Source organism: Heterocephalus glaber, unplaced genomic scaffold (assembly GCF_053883595.1).
Source record: "Heterocephalus glaber isolate CG9 unplaced genomic scaffold, H.glaber_assembly_v1.0 deba00000281, whole genome shotgun sequence".
NCBI lineage: Eukaryota > Metazoa > Chordata > Mammalia > Rodentia > Bathyergidae > Heterocephalus > Heterocephalus glaber.
Window position 1 is genome coordinate 33503420 of NW_028258139.1, and position 27022 is coordinate 33530441.

At 35.7% G+C, this 27022-nt stretch overlaps 1 long non-coding RNA gene across 6 annotated transcripts in view; it reads left to right on the plus strand.

The window, feature by feature from the left end:
* The window catches only part of LOC110347553 (uncharacterized), an 86828-nt gene extending 72163 nt beyond the window's left edge, over nt 1–14665 (plus strand). The window contains exons 5-7 of one of the 6 annotated variants that reach the window (XR_002392255.2): nt 7157–7312; nt 8963–8997; nt 9547–14665. This is a non-coding gene — a long non-coding RNA (uncharacterized LOC110347553). The remainder of the gene's footprint in view (nt 1–7156; nt 7313–8962; nt 8998–9546) is intronic. The other 5 variants (XR_015441653.1, XR_015441654.1, XR_015441664.1 and 2 more) reach the window with 5 other exon arrangements.
* The last annotated feature ends 12357 nt before the right edge of the window (nt 14666–27022 follow it).

Sequence of the window (27022 nt, forward strand, 5' to 3'; positions counted from 1 at the left end):
ATTTGTTTCTTTTCTCTCACTGCTTGTAGAATTTTGTTCTTCTGTTGGATTTCTGGAATCCTAACTATTATATGCCTATGTGTAGATTTTTTTTTTATCAAGGCTAGCTGGAGTCCTATATGCCTCACTTATCTGTATGTCATGTTTTTTTCCCTGCTTGGGAAGTTTTCTGCCATCACTTCTGTGAACAGTTTTTTTATATCATCTGCACTCTCTCCTGTTTCTTCATTGACTCCAATCAGTCTTATGTTATTCTTCTTTGCATTGTCTACCAGCTGCTGGATTGATTTCTCATGTTCCCTTACAATTTAAAAGCAATTTTTGTTTTCCTGGTCACTAATTGCAATCTTATATTCTATATCTGAAATTCTATCCTCACATTGGTTCATTCTGCTGTGCAGATGTTCAATGGAGTTTTTAATCTCCTGGAAATCCATTTGCATCTGTTTTATGGATTCCATTTGTTTCCTATGTTGGGATTCCATCATGTTCCTCAGATCCTCTATTTTTTTTATCTGTGTCCTCTCTAGATTTATTAATCATGTCTTGCACTATGAGCACAAACTTTGCTGTTACCTGAGAAATTATTTCTGGTTTCATTTTTCCCATATCCTCTTTTCTTGCCAGTTCAGAGAGTCCAGGTGGTTGAGTAACAGATTGTTCCATCTCATTTCCCTTTGGGGTTGCTGTAGGTGATCTGGAAGTCTATTTTTGAGGTTTGTTTATGTGTCTTCTCATTTCCAAGGGGTGGGGGGTGCTTCTGGCACCCAAATGGCTCACCTTTTCTGCCCTAGGATCATGGAATGGTGGCAGGGGAGGAGCCTCCTTCCGGGTGCTGGGACTGGCCCACCTTCTCAATACTCCATTTTATTTTTTTTTTTTAAAAACACATTTTCTTTATCCAGTCTCCAGTTGATGGGCAACTGGGCTGTTTCAAAGGTTTAGCTATTACAAACTGTACAGCTATGAAGATGGGTGCACATATATCTCTGTGGTATGATTCTTTTAATTCTTTTGGGAAAATACCCAGCAGGGGACTGGGTGGGTCAAATGGGACCTCTAATCCTAGTTCTTTGAGGTGTCCCCATACTGATTTCCACAGTGTTTGCACCCATCTACACTCCCACCTGCAGTGGAGAAGGGTTCATTTTTCCCCATAGCCACAACAGTATTTGTTATTAGTTGATTTCATGATAGCAGCCATTCTTTGTGGGGTAAGGTGGAATCTCAGTGTTGTTTTCATTTGTATCTCTCAAATGACCAGTGATGTTCAACATTTTTTTTGTATGTTTATTTCCTGTTCCTACTTCTTTGTCTGAGAAATGTCTGTTCATTTCAGATACCCATGTTTTGATTAGATCCTTAAATTTTGGAGTTCTGATTTTTGTAAAGTTCTTTATGTATTCCAGATAATAGCCTTTTCTCTGTGGAACACACATTGTGGGTTGTCTCTTCATGCTGTTGGTGGTTTCTTTTGCTGTGCAGAAGCTTTTTAGTAAGAAGAGGTCCCACTTGTTGATTGTGCTAGTTCACACGCAACTGAGGTTTTTTAAAATGAAATATTTTGCTACATCAATGTATTCAAGAATTCTACCTAACCTCTCATCCAGCCGGGTTAGTGTTTCTGTTTTAATATTTGGATGTTTAATCCATTTTGATTTTAGTTTAGTGCATGGTGAGAGATATAGGTCTAGTTTTAATCTTTGGCAAGTTGAAATCCAGATTTTCCAGCACCATTTATTAAAGAGGCTATCTTTCCTCCAGTGAGGGTGTCTGGCTCCTTTGTCAAAGATGAGGTGGCTGAGTGTCTGGAGTTGTTTCTGCATCTTCTAATTGCTTCCACTGATCCTTTGGTCTGTTTCTATTCCAGTGCCATGCTGTTTTACCATGGTACCTGTGTAGTATAAATTCAAGTTGGGAATTTTTTTATACTCCCTATCTTGTCTTCATTGCCTAGAATTGCTTTTGCTATTCTAGGTCTCTTATTCCAAATGAATTTTTGGATTGTTTTCTCAAGGTCTGTGAAGTTATGCTGCTGGAATTTCAATTGGGATTTCATTGAATCTATATAACAGTTTTGGAAGTATGGCCATTTTTACTATATTGAATCTTCCTTCCCAGGAGCAAGCAATGTATTTCCATTTTCTTATATCCTCTTTGATCTCTTTTTCCAGTCTGTGATAGTTTTCAAAGTAGAGGAATTTTAATTCTTTCATTAGGTTGATTCCTAGGTATTTCATTTTTTTGGATGCTATTTTGAAGGGAATCATTTTTCCAGGTCCTTTTTCAGTGAGTCTGTTGTTCATATACAGGAAGGCTATTGAGTATTTTGTGTTGACTTTGTATCCAGCTACTCTACTGAATTTGGTTATGAAGTCTAGAAGACTTTTGGTAGAGTTCTTGGGGTCTTCTATATAGAGTATCATGTCATCTGCAAATAATGACAATTTTATTTCTTTGTTTACTATCTTTATCCTTTTATTCCTTTCTCTTGTCTAATTGCTGTGGCTAATGTTTCCCAAACTATATTGAAAAGGAGTGGTGATAGTGGACATCCTTGTCTTGTTCTGGATTTTAGTGTGAAGGATTTCAGTTTTTGACCATTTAGTATAATAATGGCTGTTGGTTTTTCATACATGACTATTATCCGGTCGACATAGACACCTTCTATTCCATTTTTTGCATGGTTTTTATCATGAATGGGTGTTGGATTTTGTTGAATGCTTTTTCTGCATCTATTGAGATGATCATATGGTTTTTGTCCTTGGCTCTGTTAATATACTGTATTACATTCATTGATTTGTGTTATGTTGAACCTTCCCTGCATCTGTGGGATGAATCTCACTTGATCAGAGTGTATAATCTTCTTGAGGATCTTCTGTATTCTGTTTATCAGTATCTTATTGAGGACTTTTCCATCTATGTTCATTAGTGAGATTGATCCATGCTTCTCTTTTTTGGTTGGGTCTTTCTCTGCTTTGGGGATCAAGGTGATGCTTTCTACTAGAAATGAATTTGGGAGTATTGCTTTCCTTTAAATTTCATTGAAGAGTTTAAACAGTAGTGCCAATAATTCTTCCCTAAATGCCTTGTAGAATTCATCAGTGAAGCCATCAGGGCTGGGCTTTTCTTAGCTGGTAAGTTCTTACTTATGTTTTCAATTTTGTTGATTGATATTGGGTTGTTTAGAATTTCTAGGTCTTCTTCATTCGACTTTGGTAATTCATACAGATGAATCTGTCCATTTCTTCTATGTTTTCCATCTTATTGATGTATAGGTTCTTGAAGTAGGTATTGATGATCCTCTGCATTTCTGCTGGGTCCATTGTAATTTTATCCTTTTCATTTCTAATTGCATGGATTTGGGACTTTTCTTTCCATTTTTGATAAGGTTGTCTAAGGGTTTGTCATGTTTGTTTATTCTTTTGAAGAAACAACTCTTGCTTCATTGATTTTTGCATCATTCTCTTATTCTCCATTGCATTGATTTCTACCTTGTGTGAGCTTTGGGTCTGTCCTGCTCTTCTTTTTCTAAAAGCTTGAGATTCAGCAACAGGTTGTTTATTTGAGCTTGCTCTGTTTTCCTAATATGAGTAATCACTGCTATAAATTTTCCTCATAAGACTGCTTTCATTGTGTCTCATAGTATCTCATATGTTGTATTGGCATTGTCATTTAATTGTAGAAACTCTGATTTCTTCTTTAATTTCCTCTGTGACCCATTGGTTATTCAGAAGTGTGTTGTTCAATTTCTATGTGTTTATGAAAGTCTTTCAGTTTCTTTTGCTATTGATCTCTAATTTGATTGCACTATGGTCTGATAATATACAGGGGATAACTTCAATTCCTTTGCACTTACATAAACATATTCTATGAGCAACTATGTGGTCATTTTGGAGAACGACCTGTGTGCAGCTCAAAATAATGTGTATTCTGAATTTGTGGGGTGGAATACTCTATAAACATCTGTTACGTTCCTTTGTTTAAGTGTTTGAGTTCTAGTATTTCATTGTTTACTTTCTGTCTAGTTGATCTATCTATTTGTGACAGTGGGGTACTGAGTTCACCTACTAGTATTGTATTAGTGCATGTTTGATTTTTCATGTCCCTTAGTATTTGTTTTATATAGTTGGGTCCACTAGTATTTGGTGCATATATATTTATGATTGTGATCTCTTCCTCTTGGATTGTTTCCTTTATAAGGATGTAGTGTCCTTCTTTGTGTCTCAGTTAGTCTTGGTTTGAAATCCACTTGATCTGCAAAGAAGATAGCTACTCTTGCTTTTTTTCAAGTTCCTGTCACATGGAGGATTGTTTTCCACCCTTTCAGTTTCAGTCTGAGTTTCTTTTTTAATTAAATGTATTTCTTGTGTCCAACGTATTGTTGGATCTTGGTTCGTGACCCATTGTGCCAGTCTATTTCTTTTGATTTATCTGGAATTCTGTCCTCACATTGGCTCATTCTGCTGTATAAACTTTCAATAGAATTTTTAATCTCCTGGAAATCTGTTTGCATCTGTTAAATGGATTCCATTTGTTTCCTGTGCTGGGATTCCATCATGTTGCTCAGCTCCTCTGTTTTTTTTATCTGTGTCTGCTCTAGGGTTATTAATCATTTCTTTCACTATGGACACAATCTCTGTTGTCTGAGAAATTATTTCTGATTTTATTTTTTTGAGATTCTATTTTGTTGCCATTTCAGGGAGTCCAGGTGGTTAATTTTCAGATTTTTCCATCTCTTTGCCTCTTGGGGTTGCCATTGGTGATGTGCAAGTCTGGCTTTGAGGCTTGTTTAGGTGTCTTACCATTTCAACCATTGCAGCATGCTGTACATTTATTGGGATGACTTTTTGTTCTCCCAGTGGACTTCAATTCTCAACAAGACTCAGAGAGGCATTCTCTCTACTGCTCACCACTTCACTACCTGGCTTCAGAATGATGACCTTCTCAATCCCCAAGCTGGGCTGCTGTCTGGACAGGCTTCTGTCGGCAGCCTGCATGCACTCAGTGATGGTACTGGGTAGGCCTCTGGCTGGGACCTGCACATCTGTTTTCCAGGCAGGCCTTCATCTAGGGCCTGTGTGCAAAAGCTTCTGTTGTCTGGTAGGGTGCTGGATGGGGCCTGTGCATCTGCATTGCAATTGTTTGGGTGGGCTTCTGGCTGGGGCCTGTGCCTCTTCCTATTAAAATTTTATTTTGACTTAAAAAAAGAAGTGGGGAAAAGAGTTGAGAGTTTTCATTTTTCTTATGTGCACTTTTCTTATTCCTTGAAGAATGTATCTGGGTGTAGAAACTGCTATGCGAAATAGTGTTACAGAGGCTAACAACACTGTTGATAAAATAATTTACCAAGAGAAGCAGTAAAGTGTTTAGTGGGTATGCAAGACAACAATAGATGGAATGAAAAGGATGTATGCTACTCACTTTCTCATCTTGGAGCCCTATTCTAGACACCCCCAGTTTACAGGATATTCAGTTTATTTTGTCTCATGGTAAGAGATTCTGTTGGGGTGGCTATGAGGCAGAAGTGGCATGGTGGAAAGGTCTGGAGGAGGAAAGCTCCTCACATTATGGCATCCAGGAAAGAGAGGGAAGGAAGGATCCAGGGATAGATCATACCCTACTTCATACCCACAGTGACTACCTCTTCTGACCAGGCTGCAACTTTCCACACAACATTCTGCCATCAGTTGATCCATCCACTGATGATTACATCACTTCTATGACCCAATCACCTTCCAAAAGCCTCACCTCTGAATGCATGATGTTTTGTGAGGGCATTCTCTATTTAAACCATAACAATGTAACCCAGGAGTAGAAGTAGTGCTATTTTTATTGGGTTTTGAAAGAAAGAGAGATTGGCTTGTGTTGTATAAGCATGATTGACAACCTAGGTCCTTTCTCTGACCATGAGATTATTCCGGCATTAGAGCATATCCTTTGTGTTAGATAGCAGGACAGCTGAACCATGGTAACTCAGCTTATTTTGAGATGGCTGCTGGTCCCATGTTTCACATTCCATTCACACCTGCTAAGTGAACAAAGCCAAATGTGTGACACTTGGAGATAATTCTCATCTTTAGTAACTGCTTCAGGCAAGACATGGATGGAGAGGGCCCCCAGTTGATTTGTTGAGCCATTAGGATCCATCAGACTAGGTGGGGAATAACCTTTCTGGGCAGCCCACTCTAAAGAATAAGTGGAAGATTCCAGTGAGAAACATAGGGGTCCATATTAGATCATCATCTGTAATCCCATGGATTCTAACCTTGTGGAGACAAAAGTATGTGAAAGAGACTGTCATTGAAGGGCCACACCTTCTGGTTTTGGAAGCTTATTTTTAGATCAGATGATGTTGCAAAAGAAAATGAAACACTTTCTTTTGAGAGAGTGGGCATTAAATTTTGACCAGTTTTTGAGAAGGTACCTCATGGATGAGTCAGAGCAGAGAGAGGACACAAGACACATGGCAGGTTCTATCTAGGTGCAGCCTCTTCCTAAAAGACATACCTAGGGGGAGAGTAATACCTTTTATTTGTCTGAAAGGGACCTAAGATGCACTCTAAACTGTCTCACCCCAATAGAGAGCTTCCAGAACTGAGGCTGACTGTGCTATCTTCAAAGCCCTCAAAGTGATCTTTCTGGATCAAAAAGAGGGTATGCAAGAGGAGAATCACCACTGTGGAGCAGCACTGAACCTAATGCCAAGTGCCTGTTGACCTAGCATATTGGGAAGTCGAGTCTGGAAAGATCATAAAGAAAAGGGAAGGTGGGGTGAGCTTTTCACAACATGAGTAGATTTAAGCACCATGAGCTACTGCTATTGGCTGCACCACTGGTTGAGAGTTAGTATACCTAAGTGGCAAGGAAAACAAACCTTGCTCCTCATGGGTCCATGAGGACACCTCAGTTATCTGCTTTCTGATCAGAGACCGTATTATAGCCAGAGATCCTCAGTTGCAAATAGAAAGCACACCCCACCTTCACCCCCGCCCCTACCACAAAGGATAAGAGAACTCCAGAGAATGTACTGCTGAAGGTGAAGGCAAATAGGAGCCTTTATGTAGGTCAGTGGTGGTGAACCTGTGCCATGCATGTCACAGCCAGATGTTTGTTATCACTGAAAGCTCTAAAAGTTTCTCCATCACTGCTTTAGGTCCTACTGGTGTGTAGCCCTGACTAGAAGCCTGGTTTGCTGTCATGTAGTCAACTGATCACCAAAATATTTGGAAGGAAATTTAGAAGGGGCAGTGTTTGCACCTGTGGGAGCCACCAAAACGCCAAGAGAAATGATGTTATAGAGATTACTGGTGTAAGTGTTCAAGTGATTTACCAAAACAGAAACTGAATCAAAGAAAAGTTTACTAAGTGCTCTGCACAACAGCAAGTGGGATATAAGGGAAGTTTGCAGAACAGGTTTTGTGGTATTTTTTGAGGGAGATGGAGGAGGGAAAGAAAGAATGCATAACTTTGAGCAAGCACAGTCATTCGTCCTCATCAGCCTGTGTCATGAGCAGTTCACATCATGGTCGTGAGCTTGCCCCATGGCTTTCCTGCAACATGTTCATTGTGTAAGATGTTGGTAGGGCTGAATCATGGTAACTTCATTTTGAGATGACAACGGGACCCAACATAGCTGTAGTTTATCCCGTAATGGACATAGCACAAATCCTGTATTCAAAGTGTGAGTGTTTGACGTTGGTCAGTCTCAGAAATAAAAGCAAAATAGTCATTTAAATTAGGAAAACATAGAATAAAATTTTGTTCAGATGATGACAGTCATAGTTATGAAGCCTGAGCCCATCTTGTTTCTTACAATGGCACTTGTGGCATCTGCTCTGTAGTTACTGTGGGCTTCAATGTATGGTTTCTGTGGAGATTGCATGTGTACTGAGCAATTCATTTTTAAAAAGTTATATTAGTACATGTATGTGGTACATGAAGATTGCATTCATCATGGGGAGTTTGTGCCCATACATAATGCATCTTAATTCTTTGTTGTACCTAAAAAAGTTGGGTCAAATATTTTCATTTGTAGTTTGACTTTCAGTTATTTTCTATAGGATAGCAAATCCAGGAAAATTATACCTGATGTGATTCTGGAGGCATTAAAATAATGGTCCAGCAGTGTTCAATTATATGTAAAGCAAAAAGTGAATGGTTTATTTATTAAAATCTTATTAGAATGATTTAATATAACCTGATTAAAGAGATGAATTTCTAGAGGGATAAATGCTACATTCAGACTGTTCCAAAAGGAAAAGGGATAAATCAATGCTATGGAATTGAGACTAAGTCTTAAGCCAATGAAAGTAAATCTTTTCCTTCTTTTCTGGAGCAAAGTAAGTTATTTATTTGTTCTCAATTACTGATTCCTTTTTCATCCTCAGTCCAATATCTCTTGGGTAAAAATACCAAAGCATTCTCCCATATGGAATCAGGTATATTACCCTATTGCAAAAGTGGTGTTTTGCATCAAATACTAAAGTTTTAGAATGCCATATTGTAAAAATGAAATCCCAGAAACAATCTATACTTTCTCTGTTGGTGGTTTAGAATTTAATATAGTTGTCTATTTGTTCTAGAAATATAGTTTTGTCTATCATAATTTTCATTAGCTTACATTAATTAAATTCTGTTGCTTTAGTCAAATATGTGAAGCTGAACTGTATTCTTCTCAGATTAAAAAGAGAAATACCTGAAGATGGAAAATATAGCCCTGTGGTTTTCAGCAATATGACAGATGTATTTCTCAGGAAAGTAAAATATTTGTTGTACAATGATCAAATAATATCCAGAATTTACTTAGGGAACAAATGAAAATCAACTTAGAAACTATGAAAATGTCACAATATTGTTTGTCTGAACTCTATTTTTCTTGTCTTTTCTTTTCTTTCATTTTTTAAATTTTGGCATTGTCTATAATGTCTCCTTTTGCTTGGAAAATATCTTTGGTAAATAGTCTGCCCTAAACCCTGCTCCACTTCCAGACAACAGGTGAGAGGTTTTATTATTCATATTAAAGAAAAAGTTTTGTTACTAAGAAAACATATTATTTGCAGTTACACACAATTTTAAAGGAAGAAAAATTCCTTTAATAATCTTGAAGTAAAAATATGTAAAAATTCTTTCATTTGGTTTTTGTTTTTGTTGGCTATACTAGATACATACAGTAGAGATATAATTATAAAGGAATCTGTATTACGGGCTATGCACTGAGCGTTCAGACTTTCTTTACCCATCCTTAGCTTTGCATCTGACTCACCTGGAACTATTCTTTGCTTCTCTACATTACAAATATTCTGAGTAGTTTTGAGTGTCATTACTGATTGAAAAAATGTATCATAAGGAATATAAGTGATTTTCCTGAAATCATACATTGGTAAAGTAATAAAGTTTGTTCTGTGATACAAATAACTTGCACTTGATTTTCTAATCCTAATTGTTGAGAGAAACCAGTATTCATGTTTTTTAAACCAAAATCCTCTATTACTTCTTTTATTCAGTGGAATAATTTAAATTTTCTTTTTTCTTTTTTGGTACCAGGGATCGAACTCAGGACCTTGAGCTTGAGAGGCAGGCTGCCGAACCACTGAGCTAAATCCCTGGCCCGTGGAATAATTTAAATTTTGATATATAAATTATTTTTTGCTTTAAAATGCTTTATTGATACCTTTTTGCTTTTGTGGTTGTTTTTATGCAAAAACTGTGACGAATCAAACACATTCAAATTTATACAAAGTATGACCTTTATGCAACTGTGGACAAAATATAAATCTCATTTGAAAATCAGTGCTACAGCTATAAACATAACATTCACCAACATGAGAACAATGTTATCACCTTTAATAACCACACCCCCTTGATTTTTCATAGCAGTCTTAATTCTAGATATTTTGTCTTTTACTCTTCATAAATGGAACTGAGTTTTTATACCATGTGGCCAGGATTTTGGTTAGGAAAACATTAGCTTTGCACAGGACATCCTTGGACTTAATGTAAAGGGAGATGCAGATGAAAACAACCCTGAGATTCCACCTCCCCCACAAAGAATGGCTGCTATCAAGAAATCAATCAATAACAAATGCTGGCGGGGATGTGGAGAGAAAGGAACCCTTCTCCATTGTTGGTGGGAGGGCAGACTGGTGCAACCACTATGGAAATCAATGTGGAGATACCTCAAAGAACTAGGGCTGGAGGTCCCATTTGACCCAGCTATTCCCCTGCTGGGTATTTTCCCAAAAGAATTTAAAAAATCATACCACAGAGATACATGTGTACCATGTTTATAGCGGCACAGTGTGTAACAGCTAAAGCTTGGAAACAGCCCAAGTGTCCATCAACTGGAAACTGGATAAAGAAGATGTGGTTTTTTAATAAAATAGAGTACTACTCAGCCATAAAGAATGAGAAACTAGAGTCATTTATAGCTAAATGGATACATATTGAGGCCATACTCTTAAGTTAAATAAATAAGACACACATGTGTAAATACCGAATAGTTTCTCTAGTGTGAGAAACTGAGAATGTAAATAAGGATTAAAAAGATTAATAACTAGTAATTGATACTTTGAAATAGGAAAAGGCCCAAAGGGGTAGAGGTGGTGGGAGGAGATGGGAAAAGGAAAGAATGGAAAGGAAAAATTATAAGAAAAGAAAAAAAAATGGAAACAAAGTCTATGTAAATAGGGAAGAGGGTAGGAGTGAAGGGCGCACAGGTAATGGGGAAAAAATAAGAACCAAAATACATCGTGTACAGGTACAAGCACCCAATGATAAATGTAAACATATTGTATACCCAAAATCTACCAATAAAAGAATTTAATCAAAAAAAGAGAAAATATTAGACATTGTTCATTTACAGCATTCAGTTGAAAGAGTCCAAATAAACTTATCTGAAATGTAGGTATGATGTAAAGCATTTGACACACAAATGGTGTGAAGGCTTTTTTAATCACACATACTATAATCTCACGTGATTTGGATAAACAAGTCTTTTTAAACTGTCAACAATTCTAATTTCAGAGCAACTATCAAAAGCCCTAATTTGAGAAAAGAAAATCTCAATTTGGTGAGATTAGATGAAATAGTAATTGAGTAATTTAGGTAGGCATGTTCTTGATATTTATTAGAGAATGTGATAGTTTTATTTGCATCGCACATTTACCTAAGAGAAATGATAAGACAGTTGCTCAGATAGCGTTGCATGTACAGGCACTTCTCACTCATAAAATTTAAATGAAGACATAAGGACCAAGAATATAGGTAATTACTCAAAGTAACTGTCCTATTATATTGCAATGAAAGATGTAAGAATTCTTTAATCATAGTAGTTAATACAGCCAACTAGTATCACACTAATGCATCCTGTATGATCCATTTTAACTGATTTTATAATTTTATAAAGTTTGTAACACACTTTATAAATTCAGTGACAATACAAGACGATATATCTATGTACTTGTATACATACTCACATGCATGTGCACAGATACACCCACACAAAGTGAAGTAACTCCTATTTCATATCTTGGGATAAATTTTGCTGCAACAGAACCCAAGAAAAGCTAAAGTTACTTGTAAGAAAGAACAGCATGATTACAAATTATACGTATACATATATGTTGTATATTCTATACAACGTATTGGTATAATAAATATATAATAATATCCACACATACTCTATCCACAATTGCAACATTTAGAAATTTAGTCATGTAAATACATATAATTATTTTCTTTTTCATCTGTCATTCATCTATTTACCTATACATCAATACATCTATTCAAAATTAGTATTTTTATTCATTTATTAAGTGCCATTTTAAAATTGTATATATTTATTGAGTACAATGCTATATTTTCATATATGTATGTACATTTTATGATAATCAAATCAGAGTACTTATCAAATCCACCTCAGGCATTTGTCACATCTTTGTAATGAGAATTTGTTTTTTGTAGTACTGGTGACAGAAATCAGGGGCACTCTACCATTAAGCTACATCCCTAGCCTTTTTTTTTTTTTTTTACTAAGACAGGCTATTGCTTATGCTGGCCTTGAGTTTGTAATCCTACTGTTTCAGCCTCCCAAGTAATTAGGATTACAGCAACTGTCACTGTACCCAGCTTTTGGTGAGAACATTTAAAAAATTTCCTCTTAGCTATTTTGAAATATATAATATATAATGTCTTATTGTTAACTATAATCACTCTACCATGAAATAAAATACAAGAACTTGTTCTTCCTATCTGTTTGTATCTTTTACCTTTTGACTACTCATCCCACCCTTACCTCTAAATAACTGCAATTCTTACGGAATAATTATTAACTGGAACTTGTTTTTATGAAGTTTACTTTCTAATACTTGGTATTCACTTGTTTTCTTCAACCTAGTAACAGACATATGGATCTATGTTTCTATCCATTTACTAGTCGATGTTAAAAATGAACGAAAAAGTAAAACACATGACACATCTTTAGGAAGCATCCAAATGAAAGCATGAAAGAAATATGTGGTACTACATATTAAGTGCTAAATTATTTTATTAATATATTAATTGATACTGAAATACTGAAAAGTCATTTATTTCAGCTAGAGAAGACAGAGTACATATTGCCTGTTGAAAATTACCATGCATTTCATAAAAGAAAGAAAGGGACATATTACTGTAGAATTGTTTAACTTATACCTCTTTAAGCAAACTCTCACTTCTTTATATGATATGCCAAAAGACAGGAATAAGAAAATATGGAATGAATTATTAATGTAAAAACAGTAGTGGAATGAAGAACAGAATCATATTAAATGTTAAGTGGCAAAAAGAAAACTACGTCTTCAAAGTAATTATAAGCAATTATTATGACAGAAATGTGGGCAGAATACTCCTTTTTTATTCTTGGTCTCTGTCCAGCACAGCAAACATTAAGTCCTGTGTTTCATGTCTGACATTCAGGGTACATAGTTGTAAAATGTGAGTTTCAAACAGCTTGGACAGCCATGCCTTTATGGTCTTGCCAGTTGTATCCCAAATGGCTTTTCTGTTGAGCAAGCTCCTCTCATGGCCTTCTTCAGAAGAAGTGTCATGTTCTTGGCATCTCTGACATCTGTGGTCTCCACTGGACCTTTGGCTTCATTCCACAGGTTCATCTACATCCCACTTACAGGTTCTCTACCTGGCCTGTTTGGCCTTCCTTTGTGATATGAGCAGAAGCCTCTCTGACTCCACAATTCTGACATTTTGCATGCTCCCAAAACCAGCATCATGTAGGTGATGCCAAGATATGTTGTTAAAAGAAGCAGTAATCTGGCCCATTTTGACTATTGCTGCAGTGGTCTTTGAGTATCTGAAGTCAGGGCACAGTGAAATAAATCCCAAGGAACAAATTTCCTAGGAGGCCCTTCTTGAGCAGGTTTTCTAGTGACTCTCTTCTCAAATAAAAAGTTGACACTTTGCATAACTGAGTGTGCAATGGGGCTAGGGAAGGTAGGGTGGGTCTTATTGATTCTGAGATTACCTATAGTTATCTTTATCCTTGTCCCTCTAAAAAGAGAGTTGGTTTCTTTTTAATTGTGCTAATTTCTTTAAGCAGCCACACCTGCTTTGACTCCAACTTTAGAAATGTGTATTTCTGGGCCAAACTTTAAGTTTTTAAAACTTTTCTGCTTTATGTTTTGGCCCTGAATTTCACTCTAAATATGATGAAAAGCAACCAGCAATACCCATGCCACAGCCAGAATGTTGGGAAGTCTTGAAATTTTCTCTGCCAAAAATTAGTTCACTGACCTTAATCTCGGTCTCTTGCAAAGTTCTGGGACATGGACAAAATTTAGGCAAGTTTTCTGCCATAGTATAACAAATAAATGTCTATTGCAACAGCCAGTGAAGTTCTTGTTACCAACTCAAATCATTTCTATCAGTGGTCTCCTGAGTTCTGAGCAGAATCAGCCTAGGCTGTTCTTACAGCATTCTAGGGTTTCTCCTGTCCACATCCCCAGTCTTTTCTAAAGTCTCCCCACAAACCACTTCTAAAGTACCATTACCTCTTTGTCAAATATAGACATGACAGTGATCCCACTTATCTGGTACCGGTTTCTATATTACTCAACTTTTACACACAATACATGATACCTATAGTTTAATCAAAGAAAGCCTTAATTTGGGTGACAAATGTGAGGAATTACATCCAAAGTGGGTAGGGAAGGAACATCATGTGGAAAATATGTGGTGGGGTGAAAATACTTCATCCATGGTTGGCTGGAAAGAGAGCTGGGTAGTAGCACTAGACAGGAATGGAACAATCACGTATAATACCTAAGGTCACACCTCCATCACCCACCCAGACACACCCGAAAAGATATTTTACTAATCTGCTAGGGATTGTTTAATATAATGAATTTGACACATCAGGATTCATTGTCATCAAACCAATGTGCTCATACCTCCCACTTTAGGAAACAAAGCCTCACCAGCAACTTTGAAGTTTCCTTTTCTGTTTTCCCTAAATATAGCCATCTTTTTTCCCTTACACAGATACTTACCACTTTTTACTTATATTTTATTATTAGTTCTACCATAAATTATTATTACACTTACTAGGATTTTGATGTTTGTTAACTATTTATATTGTACATCTGTATTAAACAGCATCTTATTTTCCTAACCTTTATAGTGTTTTCTCTATGCATGCTGAAGTGTCTTGTTCAGTTTCACTGCTGTAAGGCTTTACATAATGTAAATATATCATAGTTATTTATTTTCTAATTTTTCCATTTTAAAATATTCAGAATTTAACATTTTTCTTATTAATATTGACATTGTTTTCTCATGGCCAACTGTGAGAGTTACTGTAGAGTTTGTATATAACAGTAGAATTCTGTTAGTCACAATTCACATGCATCTATCATAGTTTAAATGGCTTTATCAAGCTACTATGAGATGGATGAGCATCTTTCACCTGTTATTATTCATGTAGTCTCCACTGTGAATGCTTGTATATTCACAGCCACTGCTTACTTATTTCTTTTACATATTTCTCCTTCCATGTGTGTAGTAAAAAAAATTTGTCTTTTTAACTTAATTTTTCATTTACAATCTAGATTTGTAATTTTAATGTGTTGATATCTTTGGAACTTACCCAATTATGAAGTCACACTATGTTCTATATATTTTTGTAAATATTGTCAAATTTTACTTTTTTATACTTGTGTCTAATCTTTCTATATTTGCTTTTTTTATTTGCTTTTTAGAGATACAATTCTTGTTTTTTCCATTTGACTAACCAATGCTCCAGTACCATTAATGAAATTAGTACATTATTACTCATAGAACTGCAATAATATCTAATCAATATGCTACAATCCCATGTCCATTTAGGACTACTTTTCCTTACTTATTGGCACTCACTCTTCTTTTGGGAAGTGTCTGTTCATTTTATTTCCCCATTTACTGATTAAGTTACTTGTTTTTTTCAATTAATTATTAGTAGTATATGTTTGTGATACATAAAAGTATATTCATCTCGAGTATATCTGTAAGTGTTCATACTTTACCTCATACTCATCATCCTCCATCTTCATATTCCCTTCCCACCTCCCACTTTCCTGTCATCTTTCTTCTATTTTGTTCCTTAACTTATGCTGATTTCTTGTACCTTAGGTTGAAAGTCTTTCCATTTTTTACATACAGTGTACCGTTGACTTACAAACTCAATCAATTCCAGAGGTGTGGTTGTAACTAAGTCAATACAGCTGAGATCTGGATGTTTACCTGGATACAGACTATAGATAACAAGAGGCAGATGAATCTTCCATACCTAATTAACTCAAGTTGTTCATATGTATGACTGGTTGTAACGAGGTTCCACTGTATTTTGGGTATTAATTCTATGTAACAGTAGTTGCTGGCATAGACTTTATCTCATTCTATAGGCTTTCTCATCATTCTGTTGATGGTTCCCTTTGATATACATAAGTTATTTTATTTTGATATAATTATATTGATTGATTCTTTCTAGCATTTCCTGAGCTAATGCAGTCCTACTCAAGAAATTATTATGTATTTATATCTTGAATTATTTCTCTTAGATTTTCTTCTAGCAGTTTCAAAATTTCAGATATTCCATATAGGTCTTTGATCCATTTTGAGTTAATTTTTGTATGAGGTAGAGATCTAATTTCAAATTCAATGTGGAAATCCAGTTTCCCAGTGCCATTTGTTAAAGGGGCTGTCTTTCTTCCAAGGCATTTTTTTTCAGCATTTTTGTGAAAAGTCAAATGATCTTAGCTATGTGGACATATTTTAGAGCCCTCTATTCAATTATATTGTATATTTTTCTTTTTTGCTTTTGTTATTGTGTCTCTGGAGTAATAAAAAGTTGTGAAAGTTTTCTTTTTGCATTGTTGTTCTTAATTACTTGACTTCTTTGGTTCATTAGAGATTCTACTGAATTTAAGGGTTGATTTATCTAGTTCATTAAAGAATACCTTTGGTATTTTGATGTGAATTTCACTGGATATAGAGACTGGTTTTGATAATATGGCCAGTTAACAATATTGATTATACAAATACATAAATATGAAAGATTTTCCATATTTTAGTGTCTTCCATAATTTCTTTTTTCAGTGTTTCATTGTACAGGTCTTTTTTTTTTCTTTTTTTCCCCCATTAACTTTATTGGTACATTTTAGGTATACAGTGCAGTTACATTCATCATTGGGATCTTGTACCATTACATGAGTCTCTTGATTCTTATTTTTATCCCCTTCCCTTGCCCTCCCTTCAACCCCTCCACCCTTCCCTACTTGCAAAGACCTTGTTTCCATTTTTTTCCTCTTCTCATATTTTTTCCTTTCCATTTTTTCCCTTCCCCTACCCGTCCCAATGACCCTGCTCTTTTAGACCTTTTCTTGCTGTTACACAATATCAGTTATACATTTTTGAAATTACAATATTAAGATCTAGGAGACATTACCACAGATTTTACAGAATTTAAAAGGATATAGAAAGCATATTACAAAACTCTTTTTTGAAATAAATTTGACAACTTCTAAGAAGTACCTTGGAAGACAAATTAATGAAACTAACTCTGGAGGAAATATAAAATTTGAATAGCACCTATTAAAGAAAGTATATTCCTAGCTTGAAAACCTACCTATATGACAACAGCAGGCTCATAAACATTTTAACTGATAAATTATATCAAATATTTAAAGCAGAAAAAAGAAGGAACACTTCTCCCCTCATTTTAGGAACTCAACATTGTGCTAATTCTAAAACTGGATAAAGATAATAGAAGAAAAAGTATGAACATAGATAGAAATTTGTTTAACAAACTCTTAGAAGTCAGATCTGGCAGTATGTAGAAAGTGGTTTTGTTATAGGGATGGCAGTGTTGGTTCAGCATTGGAAGCTCCACCCCCAAAAGTCATCATTTTAACAGAGGAAAGGAAAAAGCCATATGATCCTGTCATTAGTTGGAGAAAGAGTATTGGACTAAATTCTACAGCTGGTCATGGTAAAAGACATCAGGAGACTAGAAGTAGAACAGAAAATTCTCAACAAATTAAAGACATTTACTCCATACTTCCAACAAAAATTCCTTCTATGAATGGAGACGATACAATGCTTTCTCCCTAAAGTGGGGAACAAGGGCATATATGCATACTCTTCATCTGTCCATTAGACTTTGAAACATAGGTCTAAACCAAAATAGTCTGGCAATAAAATGACACAATTAGGATAGGATTGGCAGCAGAAGCAAAATCTTTATATGTAGATGAAATGATCATCTACAGAGAAAATACTAAGAAATCTCTAGGAGCCCCTAGAACTTGTACTTGAATTTAGCAGGATAAGAAAACACAAGGTATATATAAAAATTCAGGTCTGTGTGTACTTGCTATAAATGAAGAACTGGATATTGAAATTTAGAAGTTATGTAGGAGTACAAAGGACCCAGAAAAGCCAAATACAAAAACAAATACAGTGTTGGAAGATGTTTAGCACCCAATTTTAAGACTTCTTCTAAAGCTACAGTAATCAAGGCAGTGTTGGTGTAAGGAAAGACATATAGATCATTGGAATAAAACAGAAAATCTAGAAATAGAACCGCACATATTTGGTCCACTGAGTTTTGAAAGATTATTTAACATTAACATTTTATAGAATATAAACTCAATTCAAGACCTGAGGAAGAGATAGTGTCTTCAGCAAACGGCACTAGAACACCTGGTATCCATATATAAAAAATTAACCTCAACCCTTTTTTTCCATACATGAAAATAACTTGAAGGGATCTATGAACCTAAATGAGAAAGCCTAGAAGTATAAAACTTTAAGAAGAAATTATAAGGGAAAATATTTATGAATTCAGGGTAGGTAAGAACTACCTAGGATACAAAAAACATGATGTATAAAAGAAAAAAATTGATAAATGAGATTCCAACAAAATTTAGAACTTTAAATGACATCATTAAAATGAAAAGTAGTCCTTAAACAGACCATATTTACAATGCATATAACCTATGAGCAGAATATATAAAGAATTCTTAGAGCTCATTAACAGACAACCCAATTAAAATGTAGACATAAAAAGATGATAAATAGCCAGTATAGCACAAGGAATGGTGTGCAACTCTAGAATCACAAAAATACTAATCAGTACAATAATAAGATTGAATTATACACTCATTAGGGAGATGAAGTCAAAAGTTTTAAAAGCCTTGTCATGACTTTTTCTTTTTGTTGGATTCTCATCTTTAATTTGTCACACCCAATGGATTCATTCTGCTGGGCTTACTGGGGTTGTGATCCTCATTGTCTTTTCCTAGGGTATTGTCTAAAATTGTTTGGAGTGCCAGTTTGGTATTCGTGAAGTTCCTGAGGTGCTCTTTATCATGAAAGTATCTTATATCTCCATCAATTTTGAAAGATAGTTTTGCAGGGTACATCAGTCTGGGTTGGAGGCTGTTTTCCTTTAGGGCTTGAAATACGTCACTCCAAACTATTCTTGCCCCAGTGGTTTGCATTGAGAAGTCTGCTGTGATTCTGATGGGCTTTCCTTTGTATGTGATTTGTTTCTTTTCTCTCACTGCTTGTAGAATTTTATTCTTCTGTTGGATTTCTGGAATCCTAACTATTATATGCCTATGTGTAGATTTTTTTTGATTAAGGCTAGCTGGAGTCCTATATGCCTCACTTATCTCTATGTCAAGTTCTTTTCCCCTCCTTGGGAAGTTTTCTGCCATCACTTTTGTGAACAGTTTTTTATGTTATCTGCACTCTCTCCTGCTTCTTCATTGACTCCAATCAGTTTTATGTTATTCTTCTTTGCATCATCTAGCAGCTGCTGGATTGATTTCTCATGTTCCCTTACAAATTTAAAGCAATTTTTCTTTTGCTCCTCACTAATTGCAATCTTATCTTCTATATCTGAAATTCTATCCTCACATTGGTTCATTCTGCTGTGCAGACTTTTGATGGAGTTTTTAATCTCTTGGAAATCTGTTTGTGTCTGTTTTATGGATTCCATTTATTTCCTATGTTGTGATTCCATCATGTTCCTCAGATCCTCTATTTTTTTATCTGTGTCCTCTCTAGATTTATTAATCATGTCTTGCACCATGAACAAAATCTTTGCTGTTATCTGAGTAATTATTTCTGATTTCATTTTTCCCAGATCCTCTTTTGTTGCCAGTTCAGAGAGTCCAGGTGGTTGAGTATCAGAGTGTTCCATCTCGTTTCCCTTTGGGGTTGCTGTAGGTTATTTGAAAGTCTGTTTTTGAGGCTTGTTTATGTGTCTTTTCATTTCCACGGCGCGAGGGGGGGGTGCTGCTTCTGGCGCCCACGCAGCTCACCTTCTCTGCCCTAGGAGCTTGGGATGGCAGTGGGGGAGCTTCCTTCTGGGTGCTGGGACCGGCTGAGCTTCTCTGCCCTAGGAGCCTTGGATTGAGGTGGGGAAGCTTCCTTCCAGGTGCTGGGATGGGCTTACCCTCTTCTACAGGTCTTTTCTTTTTTGGTTACATTTATCCACAGTATTCGTTTATCAATTGGTTTAGAAGTTGTCATGAATGAAATTGTTTTTCTGTTTTCTTTCTCAGTAGGATTGCTACAAGTTTATTAAACAGTTGAAGAATTTTGTATGTGAGCTCTTATTCTGCCACTTGATGAACTTGTTCATTAGTCCTTTAAATCTTTCATTGGAATCTCTAGGGTCTTGGAAGTATAGAATCAAATAATCTGCAGATAGGAATAATGTCACTTTCTCCTTTCCTGTTCGTGTCATTTTATTTATCTTTTTTTATTGCTCTGCCTAAATTTTCTAACACTATGCTGAAAAAGAGTGGTAAGTGGACATCATTTTTTTGTTTCTGATTTTACAGGTAATTTCTGTTCAGTGTTCCACTAGTCAATATGATGTTGGAAGTGATTTTGTCATAAATAACCTTTATTTTGAGAGAAAACTCTTCTTTTTTTTGGTTCTTCAGATATTTTTTCATGAGGCATTATTGAATTTTGTCAGTTTCTGTCTATGGAGATTGTCATACAATTTTTGAAACTAAGTGTTTCTATATCACATTTATTGTTTTAAATACATTGAACCATTTTTCATCCATGTGAAAAAAAAGCAACTGGATCATACTGCATGACATTTAAAATTTGTTGTTGAATTGGATTTCCACATTTTTTCTTTTGGACAAGGTCTCAAATGTAGTCTAGGCTCACTTTGAAATTGTCTATGGCCCGGGGTGGACATAAGTACTGTTCTGGGTTGACCGATGGGGTAATGCTAGCTTCCAACAGTGGGTTTGGCAGTGCGCCTTCCCTTTCCATTTTATGTAAGAGTTTCAGAAGTAGTGGGGTTAAATATTCCCAGGGATTTGGTAGAATTCTACTGTGAACCCTGGAGGTACAGGGCTTTTCCTGGTAGAGCTATTACTGTTTCTGTTTCATTGCCTGTTATTGACCTTTGTAAAGTTTTTATATCTTCTAGACTCAATTTGGGTAACTCATATGTGTCTAGGGACATTTTAATTTCTTCTAGGTCACTCAATTATTTGGATTAAAAGTTTTTGAATTTTTTAGTCTTCTGGATTTTGTCAGTGTCCATTATGATTCCATGTTTTCATTTCTTTATTTTTTTCTAAGAAGAAAAAACTAAACTTTATTTTTGTTCATGCAGATTCTTTTTTTAGGTTTTTTTATTAGTACATGTTTGTAGTAGGTAATGGTTACATCCATCATGGGGAGTTGGTACGTGTACATGATGCTTCTTAACTTTTTTTAACCCCTCCTCTAGCCTTCCTGCCCCTCCCAGTATTTCATGGGTATATTTGTAATATATGGTGATTACACTCCTCATAGGGACTTGATGCATATACAAACGACTTCATACCCCAGTTTTAATCTCCTTTCCCCATCACTCCCTCTACCTACATCTCATAATCCCATTCCCATTTGTGAAAAATCCATCTCCCTATTTCCCATTATATATCATATATTTTGCTTTTTATTTATATTTTTTAATTCTCATATAAGAAAATCCATGTGCTATTTAAACTTGTGTCTGATTTATTTGACTTAACATTATGGTCTCAACGTGCATCTGAAGAAAACTAGCAAAATTACTGGTTTCATATATATGTATATACGTTGGTACTGGTGATTGAACTCAGGACCTTCCACTTGTGAGATAAGCAGCAAAACCACTGAGCTAAATCCCCAGCCCCTCCCACATATTTTTGAATTAATTATATTGGTACATTTTAGGTATACATCATAATGACATTCATCATTGGAAATTTGTACCTTTATGTAATCTATCTTGGTTCTTTTTTTTTCCATTCCCCTGCTCTCCCTTCAAACCCTCCATCCCTCCCTATTTACAAAGACTTTGTTTCCATTTTTCCATTTTCTCATATTAATTCCATTCCCTTCTTTCCTTTCCCCTATCCCCCCCACTTCCCCTTCCCCTTTGTCCCTTTTCTTCCTATTTCACATTACCTATTATGCATTTATGCAGATGGCCAGAGATCTTGAACATTATTTCATGTATTTATTTGTTTTTCTTCTTCTAAAAAGTCTCTGATCATTTTAATTGAACATTATTTGACTGGATCTTGTATTTGAGGGGTCCAATTTTCTTTTTAGTTCTTTATATATTCTAAATGTTAGTCTTCATTCAACATCACTGGTCATTCAAGAGCTGCAAATGAAAACAACGTTGAAATTCCACCTCACTCCAGAAAGAATGGCTGCTGTCATGAAATCAACCAATAACAAATGCTGGTGGGGCTGTTGGGAAAGAGGAACCCTGCTCCACTGCTGGTGGGAGTGTAGACTGGTGCAACCACTGTGGAAATCAGTATGGAGGTACCTCAAAGAACTAGGACTGGAAGTCCCATTTGACTCCACTGTTCCCCTGCTGGGTATCTTCCCCAAAGAATTAAAAGAATCATACCACAGTGATATATGTGCACCCGTGTTCATAGAAGCACAATTGGTAATACTTAAAACTTAGAAGCAGCCCAATTGCCTATCAACTGGAGACTGGATAGAGAAATTGTGGTTTTTTCAATGTTGATTTCCTAAAATGAGGGGAGAATTGTTCCTTTCTTTTCTGCTTTAAATATTTGATATAATTTATCAGTTAAAATGTATACAAGCCTGTTGTTGTCATATAGGTAGGTTTTCAAGCTAGGAATATACTTTCTTTAGTAGGTGCTATTCAAATTTTATATTTCCTCCAGAGTTAGTTTCATTAATTTGTCTTCCAAGGTACTTCTTAGAAGTTGTCAAATTTATTTCAAAACAGATTTTTGAAATATGCTTTCTTTATCCTTTTAAATTCTGTAAAATCTGTGGTATTGTCTCCTAGTTATTGATATTTTAATTTTAAAAATGTATAATTGATATTGTGTAACAGGAAATAAAGGTGTAAAGGAGTAGAGGAAGTGGGAGGGGTAGGAGAAAGGAAAGAAGGGAAAAGAAAAAATAAGAGAAAAGGAAAAAAATGGAAACAAAACCTTTGCAAATAGGGAAGGGTGAAGGGGGTGAAGGGAGGGCAGGGGAAGGGGAAAAAATAAGAACCAAGAGACTCATGTAATGGTACAAGTTCCCAATGATGTATGTAACTGTATTTTATGCCTAAAATGTACCAATAAACTTAATGGGGTAAAATAAATAATCAAGAAAATGTGGGCTTTTTATAAAATGGAGTACTACTCAGCCATAAAAAATGAGAAATTAGAGACATTTGTAGCTAAATGGATGTACATTGGGGCGATACTCTTAAGTGAAATAAATAGGACATACATGTATAAATACCGAATAGTTTCTCTAGTGGGAGAAACTGAAAGTGTAAATAAGGACTAAAGGGTATAATAGACAATGTGAAATAGGAAGAAAAGGGACAAAGGGGAAGGGGAAGCGGGAGGGGTAGGGGAAAGGAAAAAAGGGAATGAAATTAATATGAGAAAATGGAAAAATGGAAACAAAGTCTTTGTAAATAGGGAGGGATGGAGGGTTTGAAGGGAGGGTAGGGGAAGGTTGAAAAATAAGAAGCAAGAGAAATTATGTAAAGGTGCAAATTTCCAATGATGAATGTCATTATATTGTATACCTAAAATGTACCAATGATTAGAATGAATAATTGATAATGTAAAATAGGAAGAAAAGGTCCAAAGGAGTAGGGGTAGTGGGAGGGGCAGGGGAAAGGAAAGAAGGGAAAGGGAAAATTATGAGAAATGGAAAAAATGGAAACGAAGTCTTTGTAAATAGGGAAGGGTGGAGGGGGTGAAGGGAGGGCTAGGAATGGGAAAAAAATAAGAACCAAGATGCATCATGTAAAGGTACAAGTTCCCAATGAGAAATGTAAATGTATTGTATACCTAAAATGTACCAATAAAAGAATTTTTTTAAGAAAAAATGTTAGTCTTCAGTCCAAGGAATAGCTGGCAAAATTTTTTCCCATTCAGCACGTTGTCTCTTCACCCTGTCAGTTGTTTCCTTTCCTGTGCAGAAACTTGTTGTTTGATATGATCTGATTTATTGATTCTCAGTGATCTGTCTTGTACCATTGGGGTTCTGTTCAGAAAATCTTTGCCTATGTCTATGTCTTCAACAGTTTAACTACTTTATCTTCCAACAAATTAAACATTTCTCTCTTAATATCTTTGATCCACTTTGATTTTAGTTTAATAAATGATGACAATTATGAGTCTAGGTTTAATCATTGGCATGTGGATAGCCAGTTTTCCCAGCACCATTTGTTAAAGAGGCTGTCTTTCCAGAAGCCAAAATTTGCCCCTTAGCCAAAGAAAAAGTAGCTGAATGGTTCTGGAAAAAAAAACAGACCTGAGGATCAGTGGAACTGATTAGAAGACGCAGAAAAGACTCCAGACACACTCAGCCACCTCATCTTTGACAAAGGAGCCAAACACCCTCACTGGAGGAAAGATAGCCCCTTTAATATATGGTGCTGGAAAAATTGGCTTTCAACTTGCCAAAGATTAAAACTAGACCTATACCTCTCACCATGCACTAAACTAAAATCTAAAAGGATTAAAGATCTCAGTATTAAAACAGAAACACTAAACCGGCAAAATGAGAGGTTAGGTGGAACTCTTAAATACATTGGCATAGGAAAAGATTTTATGAACAAAACCTCAGTTGCCTGTGAACTAGTATAAACAATCAACAAGTGGGATCTCTTCTTATTAAAAAGCTGCACAGCAAGAGAAACCAGCAACAGCATGGATTGACAACACACAATGTGGGAAAAAATTTTCACCAGCTATCCTTCAGACAAAGATCTACTATCTAGACTATATAAAGAACTTTAAAAACTCAGACCTCCCAAATTTAAAGACCCAATCCAAAAGTGCACATCTGAAATGAACAGACATTTCTCAGGCAAAGAAGTAGAAATAGCAAATAAATACATGAAAAAATGTTCAACATCACTGGTCATTCGAAAGATGCAAATGAAAACAACACTGAGATTCCACCTCACCCCAGAAAGAATGGCTGCTATGATGAAATCAACCAACAATAAATACCAGAGAGGTTGTGGGGGAAAAGGAACGCTTCTCCACTGTTGGTGGGAGTGTAGACTGGTGCAACCCACTGTGGAAATCAGTATGGAGATACCTCAAAGAATTAGGATTAGAGGTCCCATTGGATCTGGCTATTTCCCTACTTGATATTTTCCCAAAATAATTAAAAGAATCATCCCACAGCTATATATGTGCATCCATGTTCATAGAAGTACATTTTGTAATAGGTAAAACTTGGAAACAGCCCAATTGCCCATCAACTGGAGACTGGATAAAGAAAATGTGGGGTTTTTTCTTATAAAATGGAGTATTACTCAACCATAAAGTGTGAGAAATTAGAGACATTTATAGCTAAATGGATGCACATTGAGGCCATACTCTTAAGTGAAATAAATAGGACACACATGTAAATAACTGAATAGTTTCTCTAAGTGTGAGAAACTGAAAGTGTAAATAAGGACTAAAATGTATAATAGATAATGTGAAATAGGAAGAAAAGGGGCAAAGGGGAAGGGGAAGTGGGGGGGATAGGGGAAAGGAAAGAAGGGAATGGAATTAGTATGAGAAAAGGAAAAAATGGAAACAAAGTTTTGTAAAGAGGGAGGGGTGTAATGTTTGAAGGGAGTACAAGGGAATGGGGAAAAATAAGAATCAAGAGAGATTATGTAAAGGTGCAAATTTCCAATGATGAATGTCATTCTATTGTATACCTAAAATGTACCAATAAAATTAATTTTTAAAAAGATAATGTAGCTGAATGTGCCTGCAGTTTTTCTGCATCCTCTGTTCTGTTCCATTTATCCACATGTCTGTTTTTTTGCCAATACCATACTATTTTTTATCACTATAGCTTCGTAGTACAAATTTAAGTTCAAAATTGGGGTTCCTCCCACCTTGCTTTTGTGGCTTAGATTGCTTTTGCTAATCTGGTTTGCTTCTGGTTCCATGTGAATTTTAGGATTGCTTTCTCCAGTTCTGTGAAGAATGCTATTGATATTTTGATTGTCATTGAATTAAATCTGTATATCAGTTTTGGAAATATAGCCATTTTATTATATTGTTCTGCCTATCCAGGAACAGGGGATATCTTTTGATTTTCTGATGCCCTTTTCAATCTCCTCTTGCAGAGTACGATAGTTTGAATTTTAGAGGTCTTTCATTTCCCTGGTTAGGCTAAATCTAGATATTTAATTTTTCTTTATGCCATTATGAAAGGTGTTGTTTCATTCTACCATAACTTTAAAGTAACACCAATGTTTCTCAAATTATTCTATGAAATATTAAGGGAAGAAATACTTCTAACTTGATCCTATGAGAATGACATCACCCTGACATTGAAAATAGGCAAGGGCACACACACAAAGAGAAAATGATATATAATGTCCTTGACAGGTTTAGATGCTAAAATACTCACAGACCAAATTCAACAACACATTAAAAAGTTCGAACACTGTAATCTAGTTGATTTTATTTCTAAGGATGCAAGAATAGTTCAACATATGCAAATCAATAAACATAATACATCACATAAATACAATCAAGGATAAAAATCACATTGTTATGACTTGTGTCTAGATGTCCCCCCAAAGCCTCATGAGGTCATAGGTGGGGCTTTCCAGAGGTGGCTGGATTTAGAGTATGTAATGCTGGGACTAAATGTGTGATCCTAGGATTAAGGATGAGTGATTACTAAATTAGTCCACTGATTGCTTTGGCGTAGTTCTGAGTGTGGAAGACTCACCTTGGGTGTAATTACTACCCACACTAAGGGCATGTAGTCTGGATAGAATATAAGTTACAGAAAAAAGTCTGCTGCTGTAGCTTACAGCTTGCTGTTTTGTACTTTGTTGTTTTGCTGCCTTTCTGCATTCTGCCTACCATGAACTTTTGCTCATCTGGGTTGCTCTCCTGCCATGCCACCCTGCCTTGGAGCTAGCCATTTATGAACTGAAACCTCTACAAAC